Below are 12,347 nucleotides of genomic sequence, written 5' to 3' on the forward strand. Positions count from 1 at the left end.
AATGGCAGGGTCTGGATGCCCCCCAGAGATGAACGGACTCCAAAGCCTGTTGTCTTCATGCTGTAAGGTGTCACCTCCCTGTGTGGCTGTGCTTGGGTGGACAGTCTAGTCTGTTTTTCAGTCCTGTGATGCTTGGGTTTCACAGCGGCCCACATCCTTTGTCTAGGGCACATTCCACACTATAGTCAGGGTGGAACTGGCATTGGGAACTGTCAGGAAGATTCCCAATACTCTTCTCTTCTGAGAAGAGCATCCTCAAACTGTTCCTTACAAACAAGAAAGAAAGAAGGGAGGGAGGGAGAGAGGGAGGAAGGGAGGGAGGAAGGAAGGAAGCTCATGCTTTGTTTTATAAGCCTAAAACCTCAGTCCTATAATCTGTTCGGGCCAGGGATCCTTGCCTGAACCAAAGGCCATCTGTAGGTTGGACCAGTTGCCCATGAAGTGGCCTGATTCAAGAACTCTCTTTGATTGGGGTGCACCACCCTGGATATTGGTTCATGTGACCAATCGGAACCTCTCCTGCTCTCGGCTAACGTGGGTAGGGTAAACACAGAAAATTAGCCAGAGGGAGTGCAAAACCAAGGCATGAATGAGACAGGCATGTTGACGGAAAGCCCGCCTTTGAAAATCACTTCCTGGAGCTCCTGGGACTGGCATTGGACCACTTCAGATTCCTTTAGGTGATAGAGAGGTTAAATAAAGTCACTAACTAAATAAATATTATACTAAATAAACAGCACAGTATTACACAAATTGCACAATATAACAGCACAAACCCAACAGCCACTGAGATCCTTTCAGGTTGGAGTCCAACCTGGACTCCACCAGCCTGAAAAATCTTCCAGGCTCTTTAAAAAATTCTTAATTCTGTTTTTTATTCCCATCTGCTTACTTTTGTTTGTCTCCCTCTCTTGGCGCTGGATGGGTACTTTTCGTTTGCATGTGTTCCAGCAAAATTTGGATTATTGTTTTATATACATGTGGTTTTAATTTGTGTGGGTGCTCTCTAGATCTCATCCTGTTGCTTAGTCTTCTAAGTACAATATTTTCAATATTGTCTAATCCCATGGCTTCTAACCACTGCCTACTGCCCCTAGGGATTCATCCATCACATTTTTTCTATCCAAGTCTTGGGGATGGGCACCCAAATGGCCTCCAACTTCATGTGTCCCCAAATAATGCTGCAAGGAACATTTTCGTATATGTCCCCTTGCGGGCCCGTGAAAAATGTGCAATACACATTACGCCCATGATTGGAATTGTTAGGTCAGCAAGTCTGTGTCTACGTAATTTAAGGATTGTAAGCACACTCTCCAGAATGCCAACGAGCCACATTCCCGTCAGCTGTGCATGACGGTCCTCTTAAACCTACGTCCCCACCAACACATGGAGTGACCTCGTTCTTTTTTACACGAAATATACCATTTAGGGAGGTATAATGCATTAAATCGATTTTATTAAGAGATGTCTGCACTCATTTTTCAATATGTCCTGTAGATATATTTGCATTTATAGCCACATCTCCTCTCTCAGGTGTTACATTCATTAAAAGCAGGTACCAGGCGTCAACAACTTTGTTTTTGAATAGTTTTCATACAAATTATGAATGAACAAAGGAGTGAATTCTATTAAATCTGCTTCTCAGCACTATACCTTCATCTTTCCTGAGACTCCATTTTCAGTCGGTGCCCTTGAAATCTGATCTCAGTTTCTTCTCCTTGCTTCAGTGTTAAGCTTATTTAAGGTTTTTAGGTTCTGTCTAACTCACTCTGAAACAAACAGAAATGCCAATGCTGGGTCTTCATCCTGTGGAGTGAATAATGGCTTTCAAACATTTTTTACCATAATCCACAGTAGGTCTATTTTGCATTATGACTTAGTACGTACCTATGTATGTAATTATGAGCTTACATACTTATAGAAAAATAGTATTTTCGCCATTGTTTTGGAAATAGACGCCATCTATTTCCAAATCTGTTTCATTAGTTTTCATTAAAAATGCACCGTGGGGCGCCTGGGTGGCTCAGTCGGTTGAGCGTCCGACTTTGGCTCAAGTCATGATCTTGCGGTCCGTGAGTTCGAGCCCCGCGTCAGGCTCTGGGCTGATGGCTCAGAGCCTGGAGCCTGTTTCCTATTCTGTGTCTCCCTCTCTCTCTGACCCTCCCCCGTTCATGCTCTGTCTCTCTCTGTCTCAAAAATAAATAAACGTTAAAAAAAATTAAAAAAAAAAAAGCACCGTAATGAGATACCTCCACACACCTATGATAGAGGCTAAATTAAAATCCAAACACCTAATATAGCTAATATAGTGCTAGAGATAATGTAAAGCTACTAGAACTTTCAAACACTGCTGGTGGGGAGTCCAAAACGGTACAGTGTGATTCAGCAATCTCACAGCTAGGTATTTATGCTAGAGAAGTGAAAATTTGTGCACATAAAAGCTTTACATTAATATTTACAGCAGCTTTATTCATAATCACCAAAGACTGGAGATGACCTAAGTGTGTTGCGTCAGGTGTTGGCTAAACAAACCTTGGTTCCTCTGTACAAAGGACTTGACCCTCAGCAATAAAAAGCTGTGAAATCAACTGCTCTGTGCAGCCTCTTGGATGAATTTCAAGGGCGTACCACTGAGTAAAAGAAGCCATCCTCAAATGGTTGTATACTGCATGAATCCAGGGATGTGACAGTCTCAAAAAGGCAAAATTAAAGTGTTGGCGAGCAGATCGTGGTTGCCAAGGGTTAGGAGTGAAGGGAGGCTGTGACTACAGAGCTTCGATGGAATTTCACGGGGTGGTTTCTGATTGTGGGCAATAGTTATACAGATCCATCGGTGTGTTAAAATTTATAAAACTGTACATTACAATAGACTGAAGAATATTTGTAGAGGAGAGTTGGTCCAAATGAGCTTAAACGAAGCTGAATCGAGGTTGGCAGATAGCACAGCGGCTGCTGGCAGACGTAGAAGCACTGAATGAAGAAGGTCAAGTCCAGGTGTGTGAACCAGGGTCATGGCCTGTGTTGAGTCCCTGTAGGCTGAGGAAAAAGGGTGGTACCAGGTTCTCAGAGCAGAACAGGGAGGTAGTACACCAGCATCCGGAATGAACAAGAGCAGCTAACAGCCATGGGTTGGAACCTGCCACTCGGCGCAATTTAAATTCAATGCCTTAAGTGTTAATTGAGCACCTACTAGGTGGCAGGCACTGTTCTGGGCACCGGGGATATAACGGTGAGAAAGATACCTGGCTCTGAGCTCTTGGAGCTGATGTTCTAGTGGAGTGGGTGTGGAGAAAGAAATAAAATAACATTGTATTTTAAATAAATAAAATATTTATAAATTTCCATATAAATTAAGAAAAGAAAGAAGATTCCAGTTAATAGTAAGTGCTGTCGTGCTGTAAAGAAAATAAACAGGTGGGGTGTGTGTGTGTGTGTGTGTGTGTGCATGTGTGTAGCGGGGGAATCTAGAATGAGCAGTCAGGGAAGCTTTTCTGAAGGAGGTGGCATGAGGGAGGAGAATTAAGGACAAGCATCCTCTTCCTCCCACCTTATGTGAAGGAAATAGCACTGAGTTTTCAGACAATAAATTAATTAAAAAAAAAAAAGCTGGTTACAACTCATTAAATTGATTCTATGGTCACTAATGAGTCATAGCCCACAGTCTGAAATAAAATAATTTTAATACACCCAATGACAGATGTTGCTGGCAAGCCCTTAATTAGCTTTGGCTTTTGGTTTTGTCGCATGGTATCACTATGGTCCAGACGGTTTCCTGCTTTTGACTCCCAGTTCATGCGTGATCATATTCCCCTGGGAGCGCTGAAACAATTCCAATTCCTGGAGAATTACCAGCGATCAGGCTCTCTATGTACGTAAGTTATGTTGGCGCTAACATTCTTGACAACGATGCTTTGAAAAATACAACTTAAAATAGCCCGTGGATTTTTTAACTTCACAGGCAGCAAAAGATTTCAGATGAATTCTTTGGAGCACTTAATGGATCTTCTTCTGGAATATTTCGCAGACTCTCCCGCTGGCCCTCGAGTGAAACGTTTACTATCTGTGGCTGAAAAGGACTGCCACTCTAACGTCAGTGTGTTTGCTTGGAAGACGGAGCAGCCTGGGGTTACGGTGTCTAGGACCTCGCATCCCCGGAATTGTATTGCGTGTCTAGCATTGCTTTCTTTTGTGACTCGCTCTACTGCTGTATCACTCAGCTCTGAGTTCAGGTCACACCCAGCTTTGAGAGCGTCACACAGTTCCGTCCCCACACCTAGAGAAAGCTGCTGGTGTCGCCTTGGGTCTGGCAGGTTCTGTGCTGGCCCTTCTGATGCCTCCTCTCGTACTCACCAGCCCCCCTCACTTTTCTCTGCCTCGTCAGTGGGCCAGGAGTGCACTCCGGTTCTTCCCACTGCCCTTCCCAGCAATCATCATTTTAAGACTCTGCTTCTGCCATTTCCACAGCCTCTGAGCAAATCCAGTTGGCACTCTGCTTTCTCAGCGCTTGGCATGGACATTGAGGAAAAAAGTGGGGAAACGCAGGCTGGACAAAGAGGGGGAAGAATAAAGTTGATTTTTTCACTGTTGTGTTTTCCAGTGTGGTTTCCAGAAACTCATTGTGCTTAAAAGTGGAGTGAGCCAGTTTGCCACTTAGTTTTAATTTTTAACTTCAAGAGATCGTTCTGGAAACTTCTATCAAGGCTTTGTTAACAAAACACAATAAAAACCGTTCTCCCTCCTCACTGCCCCCACAGCCTCATTTTCTTTGTGACCGTGTTGTAAGGGGTCCAGCCCATGATCTCGAGCTGTTACTTGGCCCTACAGAGTTCAGCTCCTTTGTCATTTTCTTTGCCCAGCCTGCCCGCTGTCCCTCCCTCTAGCCTGAGCTCAGACCTCACCTTCTAAATGAAGCCTACCTTGACCTCCTCCCAGACACTCTCAGCTCACTTTCTCTTACTCTGCTTTTTCTGTTTCTTTTTTTCTTTTTCATAGCACATACCTCCTGTTAATATAATGTAAATTTAACCTTTCCATCTTGTTTGTGGTTTCTTGTCTGTCTCTAATGGACCTCGCTCCACGGAATATAAGAACGGGCATCTCTATGTTGCTCGGAAAGCGAAATATCCAGTCATCCCGCTAAGGTTTTCTACACAACATTTGTGTGATCTGATTATTGCCTACATAAACAATCCATTCACACACAAAATGATTTCATTATTGTCCTATAGGCCTGTGCTGTCTAATAAGATAGCCATTCGTCACACATGGCTATTTAGATTTGAACTAATTAAGGGGCACCTGGGTGGCTCAGTGGGTTAAGTGTCTGACTCTTGATTTGGGCTCAGGTCATGATCTTATGGTTGTGAGATCGAGCCCCACAACGGGCACCATGCTGGGTGCGGAGCCTTCTTAAGATCCTCTCTCTCTCCCTCTGCCCGCCCCCCAACCTCAAATAAATAAATAAATAAATAAATTTAAAGTGATTAAGATTGAAAAAATTAAAGGTCATCTCCTCAGTCATACTGGCCGTATTTTGGGTGTTCCATAGCCACGAGTGGCTAGTGGCTACTCTTACGGATAGTACAGGTATAAAACACTTCCATCCTAGCAGAAAGTTCTATTGGACAGTGCTGCTATAGATGAATCAGTTTGTCAGTATATTGGATTTTTTTTAATTCAAGCGATAGCTGTCTACTTAGTGTCTACTCGGAGTAAGGTACCATGATAAGAAATACGTGTTGCACAAGGAGGATTCAGAGAACATGCCTCTTTCAGCAAGTGGGTCTGAAGATAAATACAGCATGAAAAGATATGATATCTCAAAAGCCTTGAGATAGATACAGATAAAGTACTGCGGGAATTCAAAGGAAGGAGAGATTTATATTTTTCAGTTCAGGGTAGGAAATCAAGGAAGACTTCTTGGAGGAGGTGGGTCTGAAACAGAAAACTGCCCATTACTGCACTTCGGAGGCTCAGAACACTCAACACCTTGAGATAACTAGAGGAGAGGACCTGTATAAGGAAATAACCTGGTGGGAAAGTTAATTCCAAACAAGGACATTAACAACGATAGTTCCCATGGCTTTGGAGTTCTGCCTTTACGTCTCCCTCACCTTGGCCTCGGGATGAGTCTTCCACCTGCAGAAACAAAGACTTCTGGTCCTGCTTACACAGAGCTGAGAAAAGCAGGTGGAAACTAACAGCACCTGAACAGCTGTTTTTCTCGAATTCTCCACCTCTGTGTGGGAATTGCAATCCCTGGAGAATCTTCTGATGCTGCTTCCTTCTGTGGAACAAAGACGTCTTGACCTAGAGAGCTATACTGTAGGATGATGAGTGATTGAATGTGATTTTTCGGGTATCTGAGATTCTCCACCTGGGCTCATTTACCCTCTCCCCTGAGCCCATAGGTGCTGACTCATGACCAACGTGGCCTTCGCTCACAGGTGGAGAACCCAATACTCCCAGTGGAAAATAAACCCAGGTCAAAGAAACAAGGCATATGGGGAGAACAGTTATTTCCACAGAAAATTACATTTCTTTTTTTTTTTTTTTAATTTTTTTTTTCAACGTTTATTTATTTTTGGGACAGAGAGAGACAGAGCATGAACGGGGGAGGGGCAGAGAGAGAGGGAGACACAGAGGGAAACAGGCTCCAGGCTCTGAGCCATCAGCCCAGAGCCTGACGCGGGGCTCGAACTCACGGACCGCGAGATCGTGACCTGGCTGAAGTCGGACGCCCAACCGACTGCGCCACCCAGGCGCCCCGAAAATTACATTTCTAAGAGCTGGTGTAGTTCTGTCATGCCACTAATGCAGTTTGAATATTTCTGGAGTGCTTCATCGACTATCGTTCAGCTAGCCACAATGCCCCCCCCCCCCCCCCGCCCCGGCCACCAGCCATCTAGATAGATGAGTCTTCTGTGTTTTACACCAGAGGTCAGCAGACCATGGCCCACGGACCAAACCTGGCCCATGGCTTCTTTCCTCCAGCTTGTGAACTACGGCTGGTTTCTACACTTTTAAACGTTGGCAACTATCAAAAGAAGAATATTTAGCGACACATGAACATTTTTATGAAACTCATTTCCATACCCGTAAACAAAGTTATGCTGGAATACAACCACATTCATGTATTTACTTTCTGTCTATGTTTTCCTGCTACGGCGGCAGAAGTGACACAGTGTGACCAGGTGGCCTGAAAGGCCTGAAATATTTACTCTGTGGCCCTTTACAGAAAAAGGTTGCCGATCCTGGTCCGGACCATCAACGTCTCGAGGCACCGACGAATATTGATAATAACCTTCTCTTGCTTCTCAAGCTCTTTGTGGTTGACAAAACACTTCCCCGGGCACCATTTTCACCTGTGACTTGAATCGTCCTGGGCTCCGCCAGAGCCCCGGCAGGCTGATGCTGCTTTCACAGACAGACATGAACCCACAGAGCCAACTCCCCAAATGAGGTCATTAGGGGACAGAAACAGGTCAAAGGCACTTTTCACAACAGCTACGTTCAGGCAAAATTCAGACCCATGCAGTGTACCAGCATCACTAAAACAGAATCGAAAAGCAATGATTTCCCTCTTCCCAAACCATTTGGTTTCTGTACGTTTATATCATTTGAGAGGGGGCCCTTCACAATTATGACACAGAGCCTAAGACAGTGCAACCAATGAAATAAATGAAATTCTTCCTCTTATATAGTCACAGGGGACTCTCTGAAGTGCGTTTTGGGGCAACTCTCTTACGTTCTTATAGGCTGAGCACAGTAAATCCTGCGTAATTGTATACACATTTAGATCAGCCAGGCCACCATTTATTCACATCCGATTGATGCTTCTAAAGCATTGTTAAGCGCTGTTAGATTTTGTTATAAAAGAAAACTATTGTAAAAACAAGCACATTTCCTGATTCAGTGGTGTTCATTCTCCCTGCTCGAGGAAACACACTCAAGCACCCCAAACACAGTGGGCTGGATGCGACAGCAATTTCGCACGAAGCACTCCTGGAATAAAGGTTAGAAACTACCTAGTTCTCCCAGGGAATGTGGGGGAGATGAGGGTTAGAAACGGCTCCGCAGAGGAGGTGCCACCGGCACTGGGCCCAGAGAGAGAGAGAGAGAGAGAGAGAGAGAGAGATGCTTTGGGTTGACCAGAAAGACACGGTGCTGGGGAAGGGGGATGAGAAGATTCTGGATGAGGCCCTGAGGTATGGAAGGGCCTGTCTCGTTCCCTGCTGGCTCTCCAGGGCTGGGGACGGGGCTGGCGTCTCATGTGTGTGCAACAAATACCTGTGGGATGAATGAGGGTGATGTGCTTAGGGGTGGTGCTAATCCAGATGGAGTGGGGGTGGGTGTGTGGATGCTATTGGGGAACCATCGTAGGGACGAGATGGGGCCGACGTTTAACATGCTATTTCACGCGTCTGTGGATAAATAAATAGCTCGTCGTGGAACCCCTGGAAACAGCTTGTGCTGGTTCTTCAGCGGCATGTCTGAAACTTTCTCCTGCTCCGGCACATGTGGTAGACGTCGTGCGCGTGTTTGACGTTCCCGTGACACCTTCAAAATGGCCCAGGGCATTCGGCTAATAGTACTGAGATGCCCAGCTGTTAATGACATGTCAGTAACAGCCACCTGTGGGCTGTGTGGTCTTAGGGCTGTTGTGTTTGGAAGGCACTATTGTTTCTCTCGCTCAAAAAAGCATATCGAAATTCAAGCGAGCAAGTTATATTATTATGGCACTAATCTTAAATCAACTGCTCTCACCGATTTATTTTTAAGGGACCTTATTTGTGCTTGTTGGCACGTTTCATGAGCAAATTACTTTCAATCTCCCAGTGAATTGAGATATAACAACTGCAGGCGCCTGGCTGACCCAGTTGGTTGAGCATCTGACTCTGGGTCAGGTCATTATCTTCGTGTTCGTGGGTTCGAGCCCCCTGTCGGGCTCTGAGCCAACGGCTCAGAGTCTGGAACCTGCTTCGGATTCTGCGCCTCCCTGTCTCTCTGCCTCTCCCCCGCTTGTGAGCATGCGAGCCCTCTCTCTCTCTCTCTCTCAAAAATAAACATTCAAAAATATCTAACCACTGGGTTTACGAGCCACTACTTTGTATTACAAAAAGCCTTGACATTTATAGACTTGGCAGTCATGGACTTAGTGACTGAGGATCCATTCCGTATGGTGCTTTTTCTGAAGCACAAATTTGAATCCCATGGCCAGTGAGGCCACAGGATGGGAGTGCCTCCATCAGCTAGTGAACCCGGCCCGCTGCCCACCTGCTCATGTCCACGTAGCATTAACATTTTCTACTTGACTTCAGCGTCCCTGTGATCCTTGGGAACTGATTGAGAGCAAAAGTTTGTAGAAAATGGCCCCAGGGGCGCCTGGGTGGCGCAGTCGGTTAAGCGTCCGACTTCAGCCAGGTCACGATCTCGCGGTCCGTGAGTTCGAGCCCCGCGTCGGGCTCTGGGCTGATGGCTCGGAGCCTGGAGCCTGCTTCTGATTCTGTGTCTCCCTCTCTCTCTGCCCCTCCCCCGTTCATGCTCTGTCTCTCTCTGTCTCAAAAATAAATAAAAACGTTAAAAAAAAAAAAAAAAGAAAGAAAATGGCCCCAGGAGAAACAGCAGCTGCTGGTGATGACATTAAGACAGAGAAGCCGTCAGACAAAGAAGGATCCTGGGGCAGGTTCATAAACGCCTATGGAGAATCATTAAGAATACAAAGGTCACTCAAAATTTTCATTTCCACTCGACTGCATGGTACAGAGGGCATGTGAAACTCTGCTGCCATTCACAAACACCTCCAGACACATCCCACCTGACTGTGAAGGGTCAGCCATATCCCCCAACACTCCCTTGGCAATTTGTTTTTGCTGTGAATCTGCGTGACCCTGAAGAAAGAGTTGGCAAATCAAAGATAAACATCAAACCAGACTCGGTCTAATTGCATAAATTCCAGATTGATGAAGCCTGAGCTAATGAGGTTTCATGCCCTAAAGGAAGTCTTAATCCTTGTCACCGTCACCGGGGCTGGGGATGTCTTTCCTGAAGAGGCTCACTCCCCGGGGCTCAGCCAGCCCCACGAGGCTGCGTTGCAACATGCTCCTCCTCTCTGCATCTCCGATCTTGGCACTTAGGAATAACGTGCCCTTCGTGACACTTTCCAGGTTATTCTTCCAGGTGGAAGATTCGCAAAAGCACAGGATTACCCATGAGCCTTCTTTGGATGCTGCTCTGCTCTCTCGTCCCCTTCTGATACTTAGGCATCGGCCACTGGGAGTTGTCCACCTTGAGTTGTGAAGTTTGGTGAATCTCTCTCATGGCCAGGAAGCTAGACTCGGGTTAAGAGTTACGATTCAATTTCAAATTGTGATGCTCCTGTTGGGGCACATGGGGAGGAGACCCTAAATAATGATTTTAGGCATAATCTCCAAGGATTAATTAAGAATACATTTCACTTTCTTTTTTTTAACGTCTATTTATTTTTGACAGAGAGCACCTATGCAGGCTCAGGCCTGCGAGGGAGGGAGGGGGAGGGAGGGGGTGGGGGGGGGAGCAGGAGAGGGTCAGAGAGAGAGGGAGATAGGGGATCCGAGCAGGCTCCATGCTCTCAGTGCACAGCCCGACACGGGGCTCGAACTCACAAACTGTGAGATCATGACCTGAGCAGAAGTCAGATGCTCAACAAACGAGGCCACCCAGGTGCCCCTACATTTCAGTTTCTTCGACTCATGTCTTTTAAATAGCAGCTTGCTTTCAGAAGGCTCCTGACTTTTAAGGTCTTTTTATATTAATTGCCTGATTTTTTTTTATTTATGTAGATCCTATGGATAACAACATAAATCACAATAATTCAATAGAACAACATGTTATTATACCAATACAGTAGGTGAGGAGGTTACAGTAATCACTCAGAGCCATGTAGAGAAATGGTCCTTTGATCTTACTTTAAGAAATGTATGTGGGGGAGCCTAGGTGGCTCAGTCGGTTGAGCGACCAACTTCGGTTCAAGTCATCATCTCACGGTTTGTGAGTTCGAGCCTCGCATGGGGCTCTGTGCTGACAGCTCAGAGCCCGGAGCCTGTTTCAGATTCTGAGTCTCCCTCTCTCTCTGCCCCTCCCCCACTCATGCTCTCTCTCTCTCTCTCTCTCTCTCTCTCAGAAATAAATAAACATTAAAAAAAAAAAAAGAAATGTATGTGGAGTTCATGTAGAGTCATGTTTTTTCTCGGTTTCAAGTTCATCATGAGGTGACCAGAAGCCCTATTAGACATTGAACCATGGTGGGATATCCACCCAATTAAAAACGAGATTGCATCCCCGTCAGGCAGGGCAGAGGCCCTATGGACTTTTGAAGACTCCATGAGAACATCTGAGATCTGAAAACAATGTAGTGGACTGGTTACACGGCTTGCTTTTTCAGGGATGTGAGAGGAGAATCAGAGAAATTGGGGCTCTCTGTGGGGATGTGTGCAAGGAGCTATGAGGTCAAGGGAAAACTTTTTTCAAAGTAGGTAATCCTTAGGCATTGTCTATGCTGGCCACAGTGGTCCAAAACGGAGGGAGGAGAGGCGGAGGCAGGACAGAAGGAGCCAGTTGTAGGAGTGAAGTCTGAGAAGACAGCAGGTCATGGGGTGTGTGGCACGTGGGTATGCTGTGCCAGGATCACAGAGTTTGTGTCATGTGGGGCTATAGGCCTTCATCAAATCTAGGGTTCGATGACAGCCCAGAGCCTGCTTGGGATTCTCTCTCTCCCTTTCTGTCTGTCCCTCCCACTCGTGCTTACTCTTTCTCTCTCTCTCTCTCTCTCTCTCTCTCCAAATAAACACATAAATATTTAAAAAACTTGGGGGGTTCAAATCTTATCTCTGCCAGTTTGTAGAAATGTGTGAATTTGTGCAAGTTAACGTCTCTAAGTGATCATCCCCTTATATGCAAAATGGAGAGAATAAGGTCTCAAATTCAAATCCCTACCCTGAGTTACACACACACACACACACACACACACGTGCACGCACATACATGCACGCATGCTTGCACATGAGTCACCCATATGTGATGAAAGATTAGGTCCTCAATCTTTCCACAACTTGCCTTCTGTCATTCTCTGTCCTCCCAACCCTCACTGGCCTTCCCCCAACTTGCAATTGCTCCTTGATGCTGGTCTGCTGGGTCTTTACCTGCCTGGGACAAGATTGTGCGGGGACAGCGGGGAGCCGGCTGGGAGGGTAGGATGGCAGGACAGCTGGAGGAAAGGAGGGGATACTAGGAAGTGGGGGAAGGGGCGAGTAGGGATCGCTGTGTGCTTGTCAGACATGGTGCTGGTCATGTTTATATTCCTTGCCTCC

Source organism: Lynx rufus, unplaced genomic scaffold, assembly GCF_022079265.1.
Source record: "Lynx rufus isolate CCGP_SWC_20201006 ecotype Redwood Valley unplaced genomic scaffold, mLynRuf1.p SCAF_8, whole genome shotgun sequence".
NCBI lineage: Eukaryota > Metazoa > Chordata > Mammalia > Carnivora > Felidae > Lynx > Lynx rufus.